We start from the raw sequence: 24,780 nt of genomic DNA on the forward strand, positions 1-24,780 counted from the left end.
GAATATGGAACGATGACAGGCCATGCCCATGCCAATGGCTGATCATTAAGGATGGATGCACTGTATTGTCACTTGAGGAGGCCACAAGGATGGTGAGCCGTGACAGTGCATGCATCAGTGACACAATCCCTGTTGTGTTCCTGCTGGAGCAGACTCTGCGTGGCATTATGGACAGGACACTGGAGGCAGAGCAGCAGGAGGAAGAGGAGGACTTCCTTTCCTCTCAAGGCCCACTTTATCCAGACACCATCATTCCTAGAACACACAAGAGGAGAGAGGGGAGGAGGATGAGGAGGAGGAGGAGGATTTTGACACTTTCATAGGCTTCGAAGAAGAGGAAGACATGCTTCAATCTGTAAGCGATGGCTTTCCAACCCCAGGACCCTTGGGAGTAGTACGTGGCTGGGAGGAGGAAGTTCCGGATGATGTCATCCTGAGTGACCCCGAGGAGTCTGCTTCTCAAGCCTCGGCAAATTTGAGGCACATGGGCAACCTCATGCTTCAAAGCCTCAAAGGACCCAAGAATATGTGGCATAAAGGAGAAGGATGATTACTGGTTGGCAACTCTCCTTGATCACCATTATCAGGGGAAGGTCTTAGAACTCATCCCGTCCCCACAGAGAGTGCAAAAGATAAAATCTCTTGTGGACACGTTAAAGAGGATTTTATTGATTTTATTTTCCTGACTCCAGTAGGTTACAGTGTCATGGAAAACGTAGAGTTGAGTCTTCTGTTGGTCAAAAGAGGAGCGTTGGGGAAGGCGTCCGCCTAAGTGAGGTATTTCTGATTATTTTTAGTTCTTGCCACCCAGGGCTGTCAGCTTCCACATCCTATCGGCAGCGTCTGCATCTCATGGTGGACGATTACCTCGGGGCCAAAACAGAGATGGAGAGCTTTCCAGCTGACGATCCACTGACTTACTGACTTGGGTCATGAGAATAGACCACTGTCCAGAACTTGCCTAGTATGCTATTGAGCTGTTGGGCTGCCCTGCACCCAACATGCTTTCAGAATGGGCATTCAGTCCTGCAGGAGGTTTCGTTACTGATCATAGAACACGTCTGTCCATAGACTCCGTGGACTGTTTAACTTTTATAAAAATGAATCAGTCCTGGATTTCCAGCTATGAAGCCCCTGATGCCGATGTAACTGATTAAGTCTTTTTGGGATGTGGAATCTCTGCAGGACTTCGAGGCTGCCTAGCTTTGAGGGTGTTCAATCATTTCATCTGGATGAATGTTTTTTGTATAGGTTTCATGGGCACAAATAACACCCAAAGACCAATTTCTCAGCACCTGTTTGACAGGTGCATATCATTGCAATTTTTTACAGCAGGGCCATTTCTTGCTTTCATCAAGATTACCTCTATAGGGTTACAGTGGGAAGGCGCCACCGACACCCTAAGACCAATTTTTCTCCACCTGTTTCGCAGGTGCATATCATTGCAATTTTTTACAGCAAGGCCAATTCTTGCTTTTATCACGATTACCCAGGCATGTACTGGCCATTGGGACTACCGGGAGTTTCCCGGTGGGCTGATGGCTCAGGTGCAGTACTGGAGCCGCTCCTCACTGACAGTGAGTGATTGCGATTTCACTCCTGTCACCAAGGAGCAGCTGCCAACCCTTGCTGGAGAGAGGATTAGACTTTCTGCTCCCTCCAGCCTGCAGGGGGAGATAGACAGCCGGCACACTTTCCTTCCTCTCTCCCCTTATCACTTGTCACATGACTGGAGAGAGGAACGAGAAGCTGCCTTCAGAACTGAGTACACGTGGGAGACGACACTCTGATCTAAGGGGGCGCCAATGGAGGGTCGAGGGCGGACACTCTGATCTAAGGGGGCGCCGATGGGGGGACACTCTGATCTAAGGGAGTGCCGATGGGGGGATACTATGATCTACGGGGGCGCCGATGGGGGGGACACTATGATCTAAGGGGGCGCCGATGGGGGGACACTATGATCTAAGGGGGCGCCGATGGGGGGACACTCTGATCTAAGGGGGCGCCGATGGGGGGACGCTCTGATCTAAGGGGGCACCGATGGAGGGGACACTCTGATCTAAGGGGGCACCGATGGGGGAGACACTCTGCTCTAAGGGGGCGCCGATGTGGGGACACTCTGCTCTAAGGGGGTGCTGATGGGGGGACACTCTGATCTAAGGGGGCGCCGATGGGGACACTCAAAATTAAAGTGGGCCAGTCTGGATGAAGTCCAGGGCCAAATATTTGTCCCAGTCCAACCCTGCGATTACCTCTATAGGGTTACAGTGGGAAGGCGCCACCGGCACCCAAAGACCAATTTTTACGCACCCGTTACATCTAAAGAAAGTCAAAGCGACACCAGAATGTATCCAAAAGTGCACTACATTGTGGCCTCATCATACACACTGGCTCCCCAGCTGTTGCTGAGCAAAATAAAGGCAGCTTGCGGGGAAATTTTGGGCTCTATAAATGCAATTATTGCTGCAGTAGATTCTAGACATGGTACAGATCTGCTACTTTACAGGTAGACTAAGGGGCCCCCCAGGCACTATATTAACCACTTGACAACTGGGCACTTAAACCCCCTTCCTAACCAGACCAATTTTCAGCTTTTGGTGCTCTAACATTTTGAATGACAATTACTCAGTCATGCAACACTGTATCTATATGAAATTTTTGTCCTTTTTTTCACACAAATAGAGCTTTCTTTTCGTGGTATTTAATCACCACTGGGTTCTTTATTTTTTGCGCTATAAAAGAAAAAAGACCGAAAAATCTGTAAAAAAAACATTTTTCTTAATTTCTGTTATAAAATTTTGCAAATTATTAATTTTTCTTCATATATTTTGGCCAAAATTTATACCGCTACATATCTTTGGTAAAAATAACCCAAATCGGTGGATATTATTTGGTCTTTGTGAAGGTTATAGAGTCCAAAAGCTATGGTGCGAATATCTGAAAATTGATCACACCTGAAGTACTGACGGCCTATCTAATTTCTTGAGACCCTAACATGCCAGAAAAGTACAAATACCCCCCAAATTACCCCTTTTTGGAAAGAAGACATTCCAAGGTATTTAGAAAGATGCATGATGAGTTTTTTGAAGTTGTCATTTTTTCCCACAATTCTTTGCAAAATCAAGTTTTTTTTCTTACTTTTTTTTTTTCACAAAATTGTCATATTAGCAGGTTATTTCTCACACACCGCATATGCATACCACAAATTACACCCCAAAACACATTTTGCTATTACTCCCAAGTACGGCGATACCACATGTGTGAGACTTTTACACAGCGTGGCCACATACAGAGGCCCAACATGCAGGGGAGCACCTTCAGGCGTTCTGGAGTGCCCAGGCCAATTCTGACATTTCTCTCCTACATGTAAAAATCATCATTTATTAGCTAGAAAATTACATAGAACCCCAAAACATTATATATGTTTTTTTAGCAAAGACCCTAGAGAATACAATGGCGGTTGTTGCAACTTTTTATCTCACACGGTATTTGCGCAGCAATTTTTTTAACGCGTTTTTTTTTGGAAAAAAAACAGTTTTGTGCTTTACAAAAACCAAAACAGTAAAGTTAGCCCAATGTTTTTGCATAATGTGAAAGATGAAGTTACGCCAAGTAAATAGATACCCAACATGTCACCTTTCAAAACTGCACGCGCTTGTGGAATGGCGCCAAACTTTGCTACTCAAAAATCCCCATAGGCAACGCTTTAAAATTTTTTACTGGTTACATGTTTTGAGTTACAGAGGAGGTCTAGGGCCAAAATTATTGCTCTCGCTCTACCGATCGCAGCGATACCTCACATGTGTGGTTTGAACACCGTTTTCATATATGGGCAGGACTTACGTATGCGTTGGCTTCTGCATGCAAGCACACAGACACAGGGACAGGGGCGCTTTAAAATTTTTTTTTTTTTTTTTATTGTTCATTTTACTTTATTTATTTTAGTTTGATGCTTTTTTCCCCCCCAAAAAATTTTTTGACCACTTTTATTCCTATTACAGGGAATGTAAACATCCCTTGTAATAGGAATATGGCATGACAGGTCCTCTTTACAGCGAGATATGGGGTCAATAAGACCCCATATCTCACCTCTAGGCTGGGAAGCCTGAAACTGAAAAAAAAAAAAAACGATCCTGGCTTCGATCGTAGTGGTGAGTCGGTAGAAGCACCAGAGGGCGGCGGGAGGGGGGGACATCCCCTCTCGCCTCCCGTAAGAACGATCAAGCAGTGGAACAGCCGCTATGATCATTCTTATGGTGTAGGGAATCGCTGGCTGAAAAAGCTGATATCTGAATGATGCCTGTAGCTGCAGGCATCATTCAGATATCACCGCACAAAGTCAAGGACGTTGTATGACGGCCGGTGGGCGGGAAGTGGTTAAAACGCATTATTTTTTTTTAACACAAAGTTATCCATTTATACAATATTTCTACCACATAACATGTACATACCAAAAATTACACCCCAAAATAGATTCTCTTACTCCTCCTGAGTACGGCGATACCACATGTGTGAGACTTCCACAGCCTGGCCACATAGAGAGGCCGAGTACAGCCGAGTATGGCTCAGCATGGCAGGGTATGGCGGGGTATTGCAGAGTATGGTGGGGTATTGCAGAGTATTGCAGAGTATGGTGGGGTATTGCAGAGTATTGCAGAGCATTGCGGGGTATTGCAGAGTATTGCGTGGTATTGCGGGGTATTGCAGAGTATGGCGGGGTATTGCAGAGTATGGCGGGGTATTGCAGGGTATTGCAGAGTATGGCGGGGAATTGCAGAGTACGGCGGGGTATTGCAGAGTATGGCGGGGTATTGCAGAGTATGGCAGGGTATTGCAGAGTATGGGGGGTATTGCAGAGTATCGCTGAGTATGACTGGGTATCACCAAGTATTGCAGAGTATTGCGGGGTATGGCAGAGTACTGCGGGGTATGGCAGAGTACTGCGGGGTATGGCAGAGTACTGCGGGGTATTGCGGGGTATTGCAGAGTACTGCGGGGTATTGCAGAGTATTGCGGGGTATTGCAGAGTACTGTTGGGTATGGCAGAGTACTGCGGGGTATTGCAGAGTACTGCGGGGTATTGCAGAGTATTGCGGGGTATTGCAGAGTACTGCAGGGTATTGCAGAGTACTGCGGGGTATTGCAGAGTAATGTGGGGGTATTGCAGAGTAATGTGGGGCATTGCAGAGTAGTGCACAGCATTGCAGAGTAATGTGGGGGTATTGCAGACTAATGTGGGGCATTGCAGAGTAGTGCACAGCATTACAGAGTAATGTGGGGCATTGTAGAGTATTGCACAGCATTGCAGAGCGTTAGGGATGGCTGAGCATGGATGGATGGATGGCTGTATGTCTCTGTGCAGCGCTGTGGGCACTACACATCCAGCCCACAGCGCTGCAGCCATCCATCCATCTCCCTCTCCGCTCACAGTGTACCGATCGGTACACAGGAGGGGAGGAGAGGAACCAGCGTCATCAGATGACGCCGGTCTGTTTACATGTGATCGCGCCGTCATTTGACGGCGCGATCACATGGTAAACGGCCGCAATCAGCGGCCATTTACCGGGATCCGTGATGCGCCGGGTCCTGAGGACCCGGCGGTCACGGATGTGTTCGGGTGCGCGCCCCAGCGGGCGCGCGAGAGGGGAATTCTGGGAGGACGTCATAGTACGTCCTCCCAGAGTTATCCAACCGCCCTGCAGCCGTCATTCGGCTATGGGCCGGTTGGTAAGTGGTTAAAATGATTTTTTCATTTTTAGGCTTTCCTTTAAAAATCAAAAAATCACTGCTCATTTAAAAATTACATTTTTCACAAACTTTTTCTTTTATTGATACATGTCCCCCAGGGCAAGACCCGGACCCATAACCATTGTATGCCCAATTAATTGCATATAAGCCTTCAAAAACGTTAGGGTCCCATTGACTTTAATGGAGTACGTTATTCGGGTCCAAACTTTCGCGCTGTTCGAAAGTTCACGTGCGAACCAAAAGGGGTCCGTTTGGCCCATCCCAAGTGGTCAGGAGTGCATAATGCACAGAGTACAGGAGTCAGGATTGGTTACTGTACAGAGTAAAGGGGTTAGGATAATGTAATGCAGAAAGTGTATTGGTCAGAGGTACATAACAAACAGGCCAGTGCAACCAAAAATCACCCTAGCACAGATATCTCCCCACAGCCCCAGATCTCCACCCAGTACAGATTTGTCTCCTATAGCCAAAATCTGCCCTCAGCAAAGACCTCCCTCACAGCCTCTTATCAATACAGAACACCCCCACAACCCAGACCCCTTCCCAGCGGCTTCTCAGTACAGACCTACTCACATTACAGACCACCTACCTCCCCCCTAGTACAGACCCCCCCCCTCCAGTACTGACTCCCTCATTCCCCACCAGTACAGACCTCTCTGGAGTACAGAACTCCTCCCTTCACCAGTACAGACTCCTATTTCAAGTACAGACCCCTTTCCTTCCCACCAGTACAGACATCCTCTATTACAAACCGCCTCCCTTCCCATTAGTACAGATCCCCCAATACAGACCTCCTTCCTCCCCACCAGTACAGACCCCCTCCCTCCTTACCAGTACAGACTCCCCCCCTTCCCACCAGTACAGATTAATTCCCTCCTTAACTGCTTGCAGCCTGCCCCCGCCATCAAATCACGGCGGGACGGTGCAGCTCTCGTTCTGGGATGCTGTCATATGACGGTGTCCCAGAACGGCCGCTCTCGCGCACCCACGGGGGCCCAAAGTGAGGTGATTGCGGCCGTGCCATGTTGCTAAGACACGGCGCGACCACGATCTCTGGAAAGAGCGGCGTCCGCGGCTCTTTAACCATGTGATCGGCTGTGTCCAATCAAGAAACAAGAAAGTGCCGGTAATCGATGCTCCTCGCCTCACACTGACAAAGTGTGAGGAGAAGAGAGCCGATCAGCGGCATCTGCTCACAGGGGACAGCTAGGAATGTAATCAGGGCACTGATCATCAGTGCCCTAATTACAATATTGTAAAATAGTGTCACAAATCAGTGCCCACCAATGCCAGCTATCAGTGCCCATCAGTGGCAGCAATCAGTGCCCACCACTGCCCATAAGTGCCACCAATCAGTGCCCATTAGCGATGCCAGTCAGTGCTGGAAATTAGCGCTGCCTATCAGTGCTGTCCATCAATGCCCATAACTGCTGTCAATCAATGCCCATCAGTAATGCCCATCAGTTCCACCCATCAATGCCCATCAGTGCCCATCAATACCGCCTATCCGTGCCCAGCAGTGCTGCCTATCAGTGCCCACCAGTGCCGCCTATTAGTGCCCATCAGTGCCGTCTATCAGTGCTCATCAGTGCCATATATCAGTGCCGCCTATCAGTGCCCATAAGTGCGGCATATTAGTGCCTCCTCATCAGTGCCACCTAATCAGTGCCCATAAGTGCCGCCTCATCAGTGCCCATCAGTGCCACCTCATCAGCGCACATCAGTGAAGGCGAAAAATTACTTAGTTACAAAATTTACTGACAGAATAAAAGTAAAAAAAACATTTTTTTTTCAAAATTTTTGGTCTTTTTTTAAAAAAAAAAATAAAAAGCCCATCAGTGATTAAATACCACCAAAACAACAATCTATTTTATGAGAAGAAAATGATAAAAAACTTTGTTTGAGTACAGTGTAGCACGACTGCGCAATTGTTATTCAAAGTGCGAGAGCGCTCAAAGCTGAAAAATGGCCTGGGCAGGAAGGGGGTGTAAGTGCCCGGTAGGCAAGTGGTTAAAGTGGATGTAAACCCTCATATATACCCAATGAAGTGAACAGTCTCAGATGATACACAGGGATGAAACAAATCTCCCTACATAAGTTTTACATGTATATCTGCTGTCTTCAGCTTTCTAGACTCTAGAAGTACACATCGTGTTAGAATTTTTTCTTTCTATTTCAGCAGGTGGAGGGGAGTCTGGGCATACACTGTGTGTGAGCTGATTGGAGGAAAGGCACACACCCCCTCCCTCCACATAGGCAGAGGAAGGAAGAAACTTGCAGAGTTGTGCTGTGAATAGACAAGCTCTCTGCTAATCTACCTCTAAGCTCCCACCCCTACACAAATTTGCTACTTTTATCTCCTGTGTCGGAGAACTTGTCGGAAGTTATCATGCTGATAACAGAGGAACGGAGCAGCAGCAAGATTGAGCTATGGAAACAGAGTACAGGGACAGAGCCTTTGTGGGCTACAACCACTGTACACAGGACAATGGGAGTAAAAATGAGGGGTAGTCCCACACAATCTGAGATTGTTGAGAGGTATGCCTTGGCTTTCTGAAATGCTGTAGATTTTTCAGGAAGGGAGCAGAGGCAAAAGGTCTGAGAATTAGGGCTTCAAGGACAGAAGTGGGCAGTATGAAAATCAAATAAAATGAATCAAGATGATAGAAAAAATGTATTAACCATGGATTATTAAATGTATGTTTTTAGAACAGACGGAATTTTTCAATCATAGGTTACTTGCCCGGCCCCCCAGCCCCTCCCCTTCTTCTTCCTGGTTTCACTGACTGAGTAATGTAATGTGAGCTGACACACACAGAGCTGTGCATTCAGCAGCCTCTCTTGTGCCCCTATTGGCCAGAAGAAGAAAACCCAATAAAGACACAGTTACGGCAGCCAATAGGAGAGACTGTACTGAACTGCAGGGAGAGCTGCAATGGATTCTGGGACATGCAGTTCCCACACAAAACAGCCCCATAGACTGGTATACAGGGAGAAATACAAATCCCAGCGGGCTTTTCTGACAGGAAAGTAAGAGACTCCATTTTGTGTCCTTAGGTAAAAGGTTGCGACTAGTTCCCATCCTGCAGATTCACCTAATAAATTCTGAGGATGGAAACTAGCTTGCTCAGTGTGAACTGGCTCGTTCCCATCCCACAGAATAACCTTTTTGCCCCCTAGTGGTCAGGTCATGTATAAGGATGGAAACTAGACAGTTCACTATGAAGGAGCTAGTTCCCATCCCGCTAAATGACCTTTCTTCATTATTACCATACAGGTCATATAGAGGGATGGGAACTAGACAGTTCACTATGAGGGAGCTAGTTCTCATCCTGCTAAATTACCTTTCTTCATTTTTACCATACAGGTCATATAGAGGGATGGGAACTAGACAGTTCACGATGAGGGAGCTTATTTCCATCCTGCTAAATTAGCTTTCTTCATTTTTGCCATACAGGTTATATAGAGGGATAGGAACTAGACAATTCACTATGAGGGAGCTAGTTCCCATCCCGCTAAATCTTTCTTCATTATTACCATACAGGTCATATAGAGGGATGGGAACTAGACAGTTCACTATGAAGGAGCTAGTTCCCATCCCGCTAAATGACCTTTCTTCATTATTACCATACAGGTCATATAGAGGGATGGGAACTAGACAGTTCAGTATGGGGGAGCAAGTTCCCATCCCGCTAAATGACCTTTCTCATTCGTTCATTGACAGACACAGTGCTTCCTTATTCAGAACCATGTGTCCTGGTGTTCTGGTACCACTACTGGTGTGGGGGGTGTCCCTTTGCAGTGGTCGTTCTTGGTGTGGGGGGTCTCTTCTTCCCCTATGGTGTCTCAGGAGCATGTTTCCCCACCTGACCCCCTATCAGAGGCTGCAGGTCCCTCTGGGTCCCAGCTATCCATTGACGCACTTACGGTGGCCCTGGAGTCCTTTGTGTCCCGGGTGGAGGTGGCTCTTGGGCAGCAGACTAGCAAGAAGCGTCCCCCGCCTTCCCCTGCTTCATCTGTCTCGTCAGATCATAAAATGGGACAGGGTCTCTGGACAGTCAGATTAGGCTGAGCCAAGGAACCAAAGGGTCCCTCATCTGGTGACTTAGTTCCCCGGCTCTTCGACAGGGGAAATCCTTTCTCTCTCTGTACTGGACGGTGGTCACCTCCAATGCCAGTCTGTCCGGGCGGGGAGGAGTCCTGGGCCTGAGCTTGGCTCAGGGTCGCTGGATGCTGGAGGAATCCAGGCTACCAACATCTTGGAACTCCAGGTGATCAGACTGTCTGGATCATTGGACAGATCGACTTCAGGGGCTCCCGATACGGATCGTCGGACAATGCCATGGCGGTGGCCTATGTCTACCACCAGGGAGGAACAAGGCGTGTGTTAGCAGGCCTGGAAGTAGCAAGCATTCTCCAGTGGGCAGAGCGCTTTGTCCCGGCCATCTCCGCCGTCCACATTCCGGGGGTGGACAATTGGCAGGCGGATTACCTCAACATCTGGAAGATTCTGGCCCCACCCTAAACCCTACCCATTCAACCCCAAAAAAGTGTCAAAAATTAAAACAGTACACAAGTTTTTGACAAAGTAATTTAATAAAGCAGCTCCAGCGATGTCTTATCCCTCTGCCGCTTCTCCTCTCTCCGCTGTCCTCTGCCGCTTCTCTCTCTGCTGTCCTCTCCCTCTGGCGCTTCTCCTCTCTTCGCTGTCCTCTCCCTCTTCTCCTTCCGATTTCTCCTCCCTGCAGTGATGTCTCATCCCTCTGACACTTCTCCTCTCTCCGCTGTCCTCCCCCTCTGCTGCTTCTCCTCTCTCCGCTGTCCTCTCCCTCTGCCTCTTCTCGCTCCGCTGTCCTCTCCCTCTTGTCCTTGCTCCACTGTCCTCTCCCTCTTCTCCTCGCTCCGCTGTCCTCTCCCTCTTCTCCTCGCTCCACTGTCCTCTCCCTCTTCTCCTCGCTCCGCTGTCCTCTCCCTTTTCTCCTCGCTCCGCTGTCCTCTCCCTCTTCTCCTCGCTCCGCTGTCCTCTCCCTCTTCTCCTCGCTCCACTGTCCTCTCCCTCTGCCGCTTCTCCTCTCTCCGCTATCCTCTCCCACTTCTCCTCTCCCTCTGTTCCTCCTCCAATCTGCTCCCGCTGTAATGCTACACTGTGTCACATTACTCATATAGGCATGCAGCATGGCCACCTGGTGACGTCACCGCCTGGGCCAAGAGCAGAGGGAGAAGGAAACGGACAGAAGTCCCTCCTTTTCTAACCTGCCGGGCTGCATACTCGGATAAGGGTCTGGTATGGATTTTGGGGGGGACCCCCACGCCAGTTTTTTTTTTCATTTTGGTGAGAGTTCCCCTTTAAGATCCATAGCGAAAAAGCCGCCATAATCTGACTTGTGGTGCAACTTCTATTCAAATCAATGGGATCTCATAGGGAACCATTGATTTTGACATGTCAAAAAAAAAAGCTTGACAAGGCTTAATGCGGCTGTATCCAGCGTTAAGCCACATCAGATGTTTTTACAGCTGTAACGCTGGTCTTCAGAACAAGCTGGCCCTGTTTTTTTTGTTTTTTTTTAGCTTAAAAACGCCTATGCCACTTACAGCTCCTAAAAGCCTGTATGTGTATGAGGCCATAGAATAACATGGAGAGGCGTTTTTAAGTTGCAACAAAAGAAAAAGTCTGATGCTGGTAAAAGCAGCTGTAAAAACGCCCTGTGTGCATGAGGCCCAAATGTCTAGTGTGCACAGTGTACATTCACCATGAGAAAGATCCCACTTAATGATCAAAACGTTAATCTGGGCATGTAAATTGCAAAAAATAAATGTTGAAAGTCTTCAAAAAAGTAATCCTCCTGAAATACAAAATACACAAATAGTAAACGCGGTTAGTTTCAGGTCAAGAAATGACACTTAATCAGAATCACATCCATATCCTTCCTGCACAATAATTGCCTTGGTAACATAATGATATTTTTACCTTTCTGAGGAACAGAGTGAAAGACACACACAGTGTGTGAATAATGGTGTAAATGAGACATACTGTGTGTAAGGGGGAGAGAGAGACACACACTGGGGGTTATTCACTAAAACTATAGCGGGCAAAATCTAGTGCAACTCTGCATAGAAACCAATCAGAATCCATGTTTTATTGCCAAAGCTTAATTAAACAAGCTGAAAGTAGAAGCTGATTGGCTACCATACTGCACCAGATTCTAAGTGCACCAGTTTTAGTAAATCTCCCCCACTGTGTGTAAAGGGGGGGGGGGGGGGAGGGTCACTGCGTGTATAAAGGAGAGAGAGGGACACACTGTGTAAAGTGGGGAGAGAGAGGGACCCACTGTGTGTAATGGGAGTGAGAGAGAGACACACAAACACGCCGTGTGTAAGGGGGGGTGAGAGAGAGAGACACACACGCTGTGTGCAAGGGGGGGGAGAGAGAGACACACTCTGTGTGCAAGGGGGGGAGAGAGAGACACACACGCCGTGTGCAAGGGGGGGAGAGAGAGAGACACACACGCTGTGTGTAAGGGGGGAGAGAGAGACACACTCGCCGTGTGTAAGGGGGGAGAGAGAGACACACTCGCCGTGTGTAAGGGGGGGAGAGAGACACACACCGTGTGTAAGCGGGGGAGAGAGAGACACACACGCCGTGTGTAAGGGGGAAGAGAGAGACACACACGCCGTGTGTAAGGGGGGAGAGAGAGACACACGCCGTGTGCAAGGGGGGGAGAGAGAGACACACGCGGCGTGTGTAAGGGGGGAGAGAGAGACACACGCCGTGTGTAAGGGGAGAGAGACAGACACACACGCTGTGTGTAAGGTGGGAGAGACAGACACACATGCCATGTGTAAGGGGGAGAGACATACACACACACACTGTCTAAAGGAGAGAGACACACACGGTATGTAAGGGGGGTGAGAGAGACACGCGATGTGTAAGGGGGGGGGTGAGAGAGACACGCGGTGTGTAAGGGGGGTGAGAGAGACACGCGGTGTGTAAGGGGGGTGAGAGAGACACGCAGTGTGTAAGGGGGGTGAGAGAGAAACACGGTGTGTAAGGGGGGATGAGAGAGACACGCAGTGTGTAAGGGGGGTGAGAGAGACACGCGGTGTGTAAGGGAGGGTGAGAGAGAAACGCGGTGTGTAAGGGGATGAGAGAGACACGAGGTGTGTAAGGGGGGGTGAGAGAGACACGCGGTGTGTAAGGGGGGGTGAGAGAGACACGCGGTGTGTAAGGGGGGTGAGAGAGACACAATGTGTAAGGGGGAGAGAGAAAAAGAGACATCCACTGTGTGTAAGGGGGAGAGACAGAGACACACACTGTGTGGGGGGGCAGAGAGAGACACACACCATGTCCATTTCCTGCATCACATGTCCTCCATCCCATATCCTACTCCATCCCAGGTCCTCTATTCCATGTCCTCCTCCTCCATCCTATGTCCTACGTCCCACGTCCTCCTCCTCCATCCCATGTGCTTCTCCTACATCCCATGTCCTGCATCCCACGTCGTCCTCCTCCATCCCATATCCTCCTCCATCATATGTCCTGTATCCCATGTCGTCCTCCTCCATCATATGTCCTGCATCCCATGTCCTCTTCCTCCATCCCATGTCCTCCTCCATCCCATGTCGATGAGTGCATTGGGGGGGGAATCTGTGGGCTCTCCTGTGATCTGTACAGTATTAAAGGAGACAATCTGTCTCCTCTTCCTCCCTGCAGATGGGATTAGAATGCCCAGCTACCATTGAATGTCTGAGCCATTCTTCCTCACCCATACCTCTGTGCAGGTTAAAGTGGAAGCGCTCGATCCCTCCTCCCGGCTGTCTTGTGTAGACTAGACATTGGGGAGAGCTGGTACAGATCGCGGTCTCCCTTTAGATACAGCCCAGTGAAGGGCTGGTGTTTTTCTAAGGTGGGCCACCAGAGACTGCACACTAGAGGTGCAACGGATCATCACCGATCCGTGATCCAAACGGTTCACCCTGTTCAGATCGGCACACCCACGATCCGCTGAGTGCTCCGCTGCCTCGGCCTTCGGCCTAGCTCTGGAGCGGCGGCCATCTTGGTACACTCGGCGGCGGCGATGAGCTATTACAGTGAGGGAGATTTGTGGATATTAGTTTACAGTGGGGAAGATTGTGAACATTACAGTGGGGGAGATTTGTGGATATTACAGTGGGGAAGATTGTGAACATTACATTGATTAAAGTGCATCTACATACAGATTTCAACTTCTCCTTTACATTTGCTCATAAGCACCGCCCCCTCCCTCCCAATAATGTCTGGGAGAACAACAAGGAGAGGCAGACGTTCCCTTGGCACTGTAAGGGGGCCAGCAACAAATGTGTCCACAGGCAAAGGTGGATGTGGTGGTCAGTCCTCAGGCAGGGCATCATTTCCTCTGTTTAGTGAGCTTGTCCGTGCTATCCAGCCACAGCATACAGAAGTGGTGGTGGACTGGCTTAGTAAAGCTTCCTCATCCTCCTCATCCTCTGTCACACAAGCAGAGACAAGTGTGCAGTCCCCTGCAGTTGCCAGAGTGGATAAACCTGCCTCTTTGTCCACATCTATTTCTGCCATAGCCCTAACATCAGCCATTGAGGAGTCAGCTGAGTTATTTGACCACAGCGTCAGCCACTTGCTCCTTGATGATGCCCAGCCATTACTGGATTCAGATGCTGGTTCTGAGGTTGAGGATGACAGGAACATGAGCCTAGAGAGAGGAAGGAACACTGGTAGACAAATTGGCATTCATGTTCCCCAAGCCGCAGCGTATTGCCAAGTTGTCTCCAGTGGTAATGATGGAGGAGATGAAATGATGATGATGAGGTCACTGATGCGACTTGGGTGCCAGATAGAGCAGAGGAGGAAACTGAAGGTGAGGCGGCACAACCCCAAGAAGGTCGGCATCAAGAAAGAGTAAAGAGCAGCCACCCTATTCCATCACGTTCTGCAGCTGTTATCTCCCGGCCCACTCCCCAAAGCTCAGCTGTCTGGGCCTTTTTCAGCACATCTGCAGCAGATCGCACTGTTGCTATGTGCAAACTGTGTCTCAGGCACATCAAACGTGGCAAAAACACCAACCATATACATATCATTGCAATTTTTTTTGCCTTCATCAAGAGCACCTCTATAGGGTTACGGTGGGAAGGTGCCCCCGACACCCATAGAGTAATTTTTCTGCACCTGTTTGACAGGTGTATATCATTGCAATTTTTTACAGCAAGGCCAATTCTTGCTTTCATCAAGGGTACCTCTAAAGGGTTACGGTGGGAAAGTACCACCGACACCCAAAGACCAATTTTTACACACCCGTTACTTCTGTACAAAGTCAAACAAAAACCAGAATGTATCTAAAAAATCTCTAATCTTGTTCCCAGTGCACTACATTGTGGCCTCATCATACACACTGGCTCCCCAGCTGTTGCTGAGCAAAATAAAGGCAGCTTGCAGGAAAAATGTCATTTTTTTTTGGCTTTATAAATTCAATTATTGCTGCAGCAGATTCTAGACATGGTAAGATCTGCCACTTTACAGTTAGACTAAGGGAACACCCCTGGCACTATATTGAAAGGAATTTTTCATTTTTAGGCTTTCACTTTAAAAATCAAAAAATCACTGATCATTTAAAAATGATTTTCACAAACTTTTTTTTTATTGATCCATGTCCCCCAGGGCAGGACCCGGACCCCTATAACCATTGTATACCAAATTACTTGCATTTAAGCCTTCAAAATGGGCACTTTTGATATTTGACGTTCGGGCCCATTGACTTTAATGGGGTTCGTTATTCTGGTCCAAACGTTCGCAGTGTTCAGAAGTTCTGGTCCGAACCGAACAGGGGTCCGTTCAGCCCATCACTTTTAAAGATCACAGTTTGCCATTCTTGACTATTGAGTTAGAGTGCCACTGAAGAGGTGAATGTGCGATGAATCTTCAACCGCTATACATGTACGCCTTCACTACACCGGTTGTGACTGTGAATCCCCCTAGTGAAGCCGCACTCACCGAATGTATATGCCTTGCATTCTCATGCGCGGCACATAAGGCTTTGTGTAGGACCCCCCAAGGGGTGACACCAGCTGGAGCACGTTGGATCAAGGACACAAGGACCTCCTTATCAGGCTAGGCTTTTCATCGGGTGAAGTGATATTATCATGTAAGTGAGAAAATGCCTCGAATAGCGTAATATAGCTTAAAACCATTTATTGAATAAAAGCAAAACCCATCTCATTAAACTCACATTAGACAAAGAAAGTGAACGCATGAGTAGGACATTCCATACATGGATATTAGCAGTGTACTGATGGTCACGGCGGACCCAGGATGCTGATAATGGCTTCTCACCCCTCTCCTCGGTGGATCCTCAGCGCTACAAGGTAGTCCCAGCCGACCAGGTACAAAGCCCAGAACGTCAAACATCATGCGCAGATGCTAGGTTGCCGTACAGCCCCGCTCACAGCCTGGACTTTATCAGTTTTTGAGTCTGGACTTTTGTATTTGTTCACAGGGCTCAATTATTTACTATTTGATTATATGGGACTCTAATTTATCTGTCTCATACAGTCACTCTAAAAGTTACTTTATGGTGGTAGTTTGACTTCACGTTGATTTTTTGTTTATGTGGTTTATTCACAAGTAATCACTAGTATTTAGGTTCAGGATACATTTGAGTTTGTATATAGCGCCACTATTTCATTTATTTATTTTGGAATATTGTGATATTGGTTTACTGTTTTTAAGTTGGCAGCTATAATCAATCATTTTCACATAAGCGCAGTGGAGGGTCACCAAGTTTTTTTGCACAATACTTGATCACTCTTTATAATATTGACTATTGAGTTACCAGATCACTGTTTGATTGTGGAAAGTCTCCCAGTAAACAAACTTCCTGTTCACTACATTTGTGTCTTTTTTACTGTATTTGCAAGTACACTGCTAGGTGTGCCAGAGGGACTGAGACAGTTCTCTGGGGTTGAGAGGCAGAGTAACGGACTGAACAAGCTTAAGCAGCTCCTTCAGGGGTATCGAGAAAAGTGTGAAAAATACAGCGCTGTGTGAAAATAGAAAAATAGTTGCCAACACAGCTGTGGACTAAAAGCAATATGTGTGGGTATAAAATGTGTAGCGCTATTATTCTCTCAAGAATAGGTGTATACCAATGAAAATGTTCAAATTAATGACATTACTACACAAGTGCTATATGAACAACACAATATGAAAAAAGTAAAAGGTGCCACGTGAACAACACAATGTGGGGTGAAAATATATCCTTAGGTTCAAATACAATAATAAGTGTTACAAAATATTAGAATGATTGAAAACAAAGTCCAAAGTTTGAAGGTATTATCCAAACAAAATATTGAACCACAAAGTGACACTCCAAACAGAAACTATGATTCAGGGCACCACCACCAATAGGTAAAATGTCATGACTTCATGGACATAAATAAAATAACAAAAAGAAAGTCCAAGGATTGAAGAAAGAAATCCAATCAAAGAGTGACACTCCAAACGGAACCGAAGTAATTAAAGGCACCACCACGATAAGAGAGGAGGCTTACCAGATGTTGATGACTTAGAGAGGCTTATACCACCTAAGTCTAAAAAGACTTATGGGTCAGCAAGCTCGATGGGTACAGCAAGCTCAACAGGTGGAGCTGGTCCTAGATAAAACTGGTAACTTGTTTAAAAACGTTCTCAGACATCAAAATAGATTGTAAAGGTTGTATTCTTAATTAGGGCTAGAGGCTCAGTGTCCTTATGCCATGCAGAATAAATGGAAAAAGTCGCATAGCGTGATACCGTTTCAGAATAGTATTTATTAAAAACAAAATATTAAACTCACATGTTGAAAGATCATCACAGGCTTCAAAATAGGTACAGGTACATAAGCGATGTGTGTAAATGGGTCCACCCAACGCGTTTCAACTAAAAAGTCGTCATCTGGGGTGCAGACCCCACAAACACCACAGCTTTTAAAGATCTGATGACCCCATATGAGATGATCATGACTCCGGAAGTGACCGGTGTGACATCACTTCTGGTCGATAGACCGGAGGTGACGATGGCAGAATTGTCATACAGTCTCGACCGGAACATTAGTGTTCTCCATCATCAGATTGTAAATACAGTAAATACAGTACAGCACCCAACATGCATGTCCAGTACAGTTAAAAAATTACATTGACACACACTGGAAAAGGCTCAAAGCCTCGTTCAACGTTCAAAGGTGAGACCAGGCCTCGTTCTGAAACAGGGCCCGTGACGTCATTACAGCATAAGCGTCACAACATAGTGACCATAACCAAGCCTCGCTATGAGCATGGTCACACCACATGAACGCCATGACGCAGCTGGTAAATACTTTAACCAAGCCTCACTGTGAGTGTGGCCAAATAGCTAATGGCGGTATGCGTCTCACCTATGGTCTGAGTGACAAACCAAGCATCACTCTGAGAACGCATTAGCTATAATAAACACAAAACCTGGATGGTAAACATTCCGTTGTAAAGGCGATACCAAAACAGGCCGCATGATGGTACTACAGAGAACCTTCAACCTAATGATTAGATGTGTGATTGTTAACAATTCATATTTGGGGTCAAAAGTTGCATGAAATATAAACCAGTTCATTAAATGCATAAAAAGGGCAATATATGAAATTACCCTAAACAGTCTGATTAGAAAAATAACTAAAAATTGATAAAAAAACTAATAAACACATTTATAATAAAATGATAAATTATAAAAAATATTTAATATATCTAAAAAAAAAAAAGGTCATATACTAAAAGTAATTTAAAATTGAAAAATCGTTCTATTAAGATTGGTTTATAAATTAGTTAATATCCCACTCTACATTCATTCCTTGTGGGTGATGGGTCTGTAATTCGTATATCCAGAAAGTTTCCAGTCTGGATACTCCTCTTGTATTAGCTCCACCCCTCCACGGGGCAATAAATCTGTCTATGATCAAGAATTGAGTACCGGTCGGATCTCGATCATGATGTTGGCTATAGTGTCGGGGTACTGTATGTTTGATACTTCCAGAGTTAATGAAATTAATGTGTTCAGTCACCCTGGTTGTAAAGGACCTTATGGTTCGACCGACATTTTGCATGCCACACGGACACATCAATAAATAAACAACATTAATTGTTGAACAAGTACAGAATTGTTTAATTTGATAAACTCGATTGGTCGCAGTTGATCTAAATTCTTTACTTGCCCTTCTACCACATGTATTGTATTGGCAGACAAGGCATTTTTTACATGGATGGAAACACGTCCAATTGTGAAACAATGATGGTCTAATTGGGGGATTGATGATAGTTGGTGCTATCTTACTTTTCAGCGAAGGTACTCCTCAATAAATTATTTTAGGTCTCTCGGGTAGGAGTGAAGCAAGAACTTTATAATTCTTCAAAATACCCCAATGTTGTTCAAAAATCTTCTTAATTTGTTTGTGTTGTGTCGAGAATGTTGTAAGAAATGACCACTTAAAATTATCATCTCTATCTCGCTGGGGTTTGTCTACCAACAGTGAGGAACGGTCTACATTAAGGACATCCGCTAAATCATTGTCAACTTCTGCATGATTATATCCTTTCACCTTCAGTGAAAAGTAAGATAGCACCAACTATCATCAATCCCCCAATTAGACCATCATTTTTTCATCATTGGACTGGTTTCCATCCGTGTAAAAAATGCCTTGTCTGCCAATACAATACATTTGGTAGAAGGGCAAGTAAAGAATTTAGATCAACAGCGACCAATCGAGTTTATCAAATTAAACAATTCTGTACTTGTTCAACAATTAATGTTGTTTATTTATTGACGTGTTCGTGTGGCATGCATTATGTCGGTCGAACCGTAAGGTCCTTTACAACCAGGGTGACTGAACACATTAATTTAATTAAGTCTGGAAGTATCAAACATACAGTACCCCAACACTATAGCCAACATCATGATCAAGATCCGACCGGTACTCAATTCTTGATCATAGACAGATTTATTGCCCCGTGGAGGGGTGGAGCTAATACAAGAGGAGTATCCAGACTGTAAACTTTCTGGATATACGAATTACAGACCGATCACCCACAAGGAATGAATGTAGAGTGGGATATTAACTTATAAACCAACCAATATAAACCAATCTTAATAGAACAATTTTTCAATTTTAAATTACTTTTAATATATGACCTTTTTTTATATATATTTGATATTTTTTATAGTTTATCATTTTATTATATATGTGTTTATTAGTTTTTTATCAATTTTTAGTTATTTTTCTAATCAGACTGTTTAAGGTAATTTCATATATTGCCCTTTTTGTGCATTTAATGAACTAGTTTATATTTCATGTAACTGTTGACCCCAAATATGAATGGTTAACAATCACACATCTAATCATTATGTTTAAGGTTCTCTGTAGTAACATCATGCGGCCTGTTTTGGTATCGCCTTTACAATGGAATGTTTACTATCCAGGTTTTATGTTTATTATAGCTAATGCGTTCTCAGAGTGAGGCTTGGTTTGTCACTCAGACCATATTTGAGACGCATACCGCCATTAGCTATTTGGCCACACTCACAGTGAGGCTTGGTTAAAGTATTTACCAGCTGCGTCATGGCGTTCATGTGGTGTGACCATGCTCATAGCGAGGCTTGGGTATGGTCACTATGTTGTGGCGCTTATGCCGGAATGACGTCATGGACCCTGTTTCAGAACGAGGCCTGGTCTCACCTTCGAACGAGGCTTTGAGCCTTTTCCAGTGTGAGTCGATGTCATTTTTTAACTGTACTGGAGATGTTTGTTGCTGTATTGTATTTACAATCTGATGATGGAGAACACTAATGTACCGGTCGAGACTGTATGACAATTCTGCCATCGTCACTTCTGGTCTATCGACCGGAAGTGATGTCACGTGATGTCGGCCACTTCCGGAGTCATGATTATTTTATATGGGGTCATCAGATCTTTAAAAGCGGTAGTGTTTGTGGGGTCCGCACCCCAGATGACGACTTATTATTTGAAATGCGTTGGGTGGACCCATTTACACACATCGCTTATGTACCTGTACCTATTTTGAAGCCTGTGATGATCTTTCAACATGTGAGTTTAATCTTATGTTTTTAATAAATACTATTCTGAAACGGTATCATGCAATGCAACTTTTTCCATTTATTCCGCAGGGCATATGGACACTGAGCCTCTGGCCCTAATTAAGAATACAACCTTTACAATCTATTTTGATGTCTGAGGACGTTTTGAGTCAAGTTACCAGTTTTATCCAGGACCAGCTCCACCTTTTTGAGCTTGCTGTACCCATCGAGCTTGCTGACCCATAAGCCTTTTTAGACTTAGCTGGTATAAGCCTCTCTAAGTCATCGACATCTGGTAAGCCTCCTCTCTTATCGGTGGTGGTGCCTTTAATCACTTTGGTTTCATTTGGAGTGTCACCCTTTGATTGGATTTCTTTCTTCCATTCTTGGACTTTCTTTTTGTTATTTTATTTATGTCCATGAATTCATGACATTTTACCTATTGGTGGTGGTGCCCTGAATCATTGTTTCTGTTTGGAGTGTCACTTTGTGGTTCAATATTTTGTTGGGATAATACCTTCAAACTTTGGACTTTGTTTTCAATTAGTCTAATATTTTGTAACACTTATTATGGTATGTCAACCTAAGGATTGGTATATTTTCACCCCATATTGTGTTGTTCACGTGACACCTTTTACTTTTTTCATATTGTGTTGTTCATATAGCACTTGTGTAGTAATGTCATTCATTTGAACATTTTCATTGGTATACACCTATTCTTGAGAGAATAATAGTGCTACACATTTTACACCCACACATATTCCTTTGAGGGTATCGCTACATAAGCTAAACTCTCTAAACTTTCGTTCAAATGTATTTCTCAATAGTCACAATGGAAATATCAGTAACAGAGCAATGTGGTTTGGGAGGGACCGAGAAGGCCCACTGACTACAATCTGCCTGCACAGGAGGGAGCGGAGACAAGACCAGTCACCCTGCACAAGGAGCAAGAACAGCAGTGACCGGTCTGTTTACAGGAAGCTCCAGCACAGAGACAAAGGGGAGCTTTACTAAAACTGGTGTATGTGGAATCTGGTGCAGCTCTGCATAGAAACAAATCAGCGTCCAGGTTATATTGTCAAAGCTTAATTGAACAAGCTGAAGTTAGAAGCTAACTGGCTACCATGCACAGCTGCACCAGATTCTGAGTGCTCCAGTTTTAGTAAATCTCCCCCAAAGTTTCACATTGGATTACACATTGGATTACTACTTTGCAAAATTATATAGCAAACTATGAAAACTGTTCAGTCTTTTTTTTTGTTTAGCAAAAATAAAAAACCCTGTGGTAATTAAATACAACCAAAAGAAAGCTCTATTTGGGTGAAAAAAATATAAAAATGTTATTTGGGTATGGTGTTGCATGACTGCGCAATTGTCATTCAAAAAGTAACATCACTGAAAGATGAAAATTGCCCTGGGCAGGAAGGGGTTTTTTAAAAGGTAAGGGTCAAAAAGCTTTAATAGTAACCCACAGCATCAAGTAACAAATTATTTCAGATTTAGTTGTTGTTATGGATTGTGGCATTCTGCTTTTCCTAAATAAGCCTGTTTGACCAGCAGGCCTAGTGTCCACCTTTAATATAGTTTATTGAAAGAACGCGTCCAGTCATCAAATAACATCAGCCAGCGAGCGGACAGTATAGTAATTTAATCCAACAAGTACTATAGTTTGTGCTATAATAAGAAAATCACTTTATTTACATTCAATCCTGAATATGGAATTGATATTATTAAGATTTGGATATTTTGCAGATTATGAAGGTAAGTCAGGTAAATAAGAATATTTATTGCCAAATAAGAACAGTGGTTAAATCACCCCAGGCAGGGAATGTACTAATGTGTTCTGAAAACTAGGCTTAGATTTTGCTAATAGAATAATGAATACTCAATTATTCGTCAGTGATAGATATGGTGCTCAAATTATTAGAGGGATGTAGAGACTTACCTTTATCCCTAAGTGGGTGTGTTAACCTAATGAAAGCTAGTGACCAGAAAAAAATTGATTTATCTAATTTCCTTTCTACCATCAATGATTTGTGTAGTCCTTACTCCATTGCGACTGAACAGAGATTAGACTATTTATTTGGAAAGGGGGAAAAAGTAGAATTAATTCTTTACTATTAAACTCTAAATGGATTGGGTTGGAACTCCCAAATAAAAGAGCTATAACATTGTTGCATTATTAAGAATAGCCTAAGCTTGGCTTCTAAAAATATTAATTCTATCGAGTTAAACTTGGAAAGTCAACTAGCAGAGGAGATCTACTTGTCTGTCTTATTACATGCTTAGAAAAATTAATATGTAGGGATGTTGGGAAGATCTCCTTTCCTTTAGACATCCTAAAGACATGGAATTTGCTGTGGAATGTCAAGATCCATACCAGGAATATTTTATAAAACATTTGATAAATTGGGTAAAATGGGATTAGGTTCACTAAAGGATTTCATGAATGCAAAAGGTGAATTTATTTCATTTGAGATTCTTAGAGAACTTTGGGGAATTGCTTTTGATTTGTGGTTTACTCATAGACCAATAATTCACTCTATAGGTACAACAAAGAAAGAATGTTTCAGTAGTCAAGAACAATTAAGTATTACAAAAACAGTAAGCTGCGCTAAGTGAAACTATAAAGGTATGGAAATATATGTCCACATATACTCAATGTCTATATCCGATGGAGGATATAGTTAGTCCCAATCAAATGGTAGGATACACCAAAGTAAGTGGTTTCAAAATATAATCATATGAATAAAATGATTGAACGTGAGTATAAAATTGAATATAAACAAATTACACAATATATGTCAAGGCTGAGAGTCCTCTGGGAAATTCACATCAGCAAAAAGTTCTTGAAAAGCAGATTCCGCACTCAAGCGGTATTCCCACTTGCATAGGGTGTTCACAGTTCACTAATTTATGGTGACTTCAAACAAAAAACACCCAAGGAATAGTGATATGTTTGGGATAGAAAGTTTCCTCCACCTGAGAAACTACTGCCACTTACCAGCTGTGTTGATCTCTTTTTAGGGAGATCACATCCGCCGGTGGCTTATACCCCAGCCAGGGTCTCAATGCTTGTCAGCCAGACACCTCCTCTCTCTGGAGTTATCCTTAAATAGCCTATGGTCAGCAGTTCCCCATGTTGAAAAAGAAGGCTTCCATAGTGTAATTTAACAAACATTTAATGGTAAAAAATTAAAATTGCACTTACAATGTCTCAAGAGTAAAAAGCATTTCATAAAGATATTTGAGCCGGCTGGCTCTCGATGATAGCCCGTTGCTTCCGGGACCTCGCGTTGTATGTGGTGATGTCAGCACGCTGCACCTCCGTGCACCGTTTCGTCACAGATGAAGCCGTTGAGAGGCACAGGCGGTGCACTGACTCACCACCTTTTAAGCTCTACATCATAAGGGAGACGCCCAGCTCTGAGCTCTGAGCGTCCTCTTTGCACAAATCGCCATCTTGGAATAGGGCTGCTGCCCTTACCTCACGGGGAATCAAATGTCATCGTAATACAGAGACTAACTACTTAAAAGTCCTCTCTAGGGTCAAAAAAACCTACCCAATGTGGTAATGGCATCACATTTTATACCTTCCAAGGTGTGCCGCACAATATAGGAGATACTAACAGTAATTACGTTAAATTAAGAAGTCACCTTCTCTAAGATCGTTCCTAATTGGTTTATTAAGAGGGACGTATCTCGAGTGACCTCTAGTGGCCCGTTGACACATAGCATTACAGTTTTAGGCCGCAACACAATGGCTGATCTTAACTATAAAAATACATTAGTGCTAATGTCGTTAAATTTAAAAAGGGGAAAAAAGAGGCCACTATAGAGGAAGTTGCAAAACTCGACTTTGTTGGATGCAAGCCCCAGGATGAATAAAGAGAGACCTGTCATACCTTTTATTACAACATACTCGACTCAAC

The sequence above is a fragment of the Aquarana catesbeiana genome, linkage group LG01, assembly GCF_042186555.1.
Source record: "Aquarana catesbeiana isolate 2022-GZ linkage group LG01, ASM4218655v1, whole genome shotgun sequence".
NCBI classification, from domain to species: Eukaryota; Metazoa; Chordata; class Amphibia; order Anura; family Ranidae; genus Aquarana; species Aquarana catesbeiana.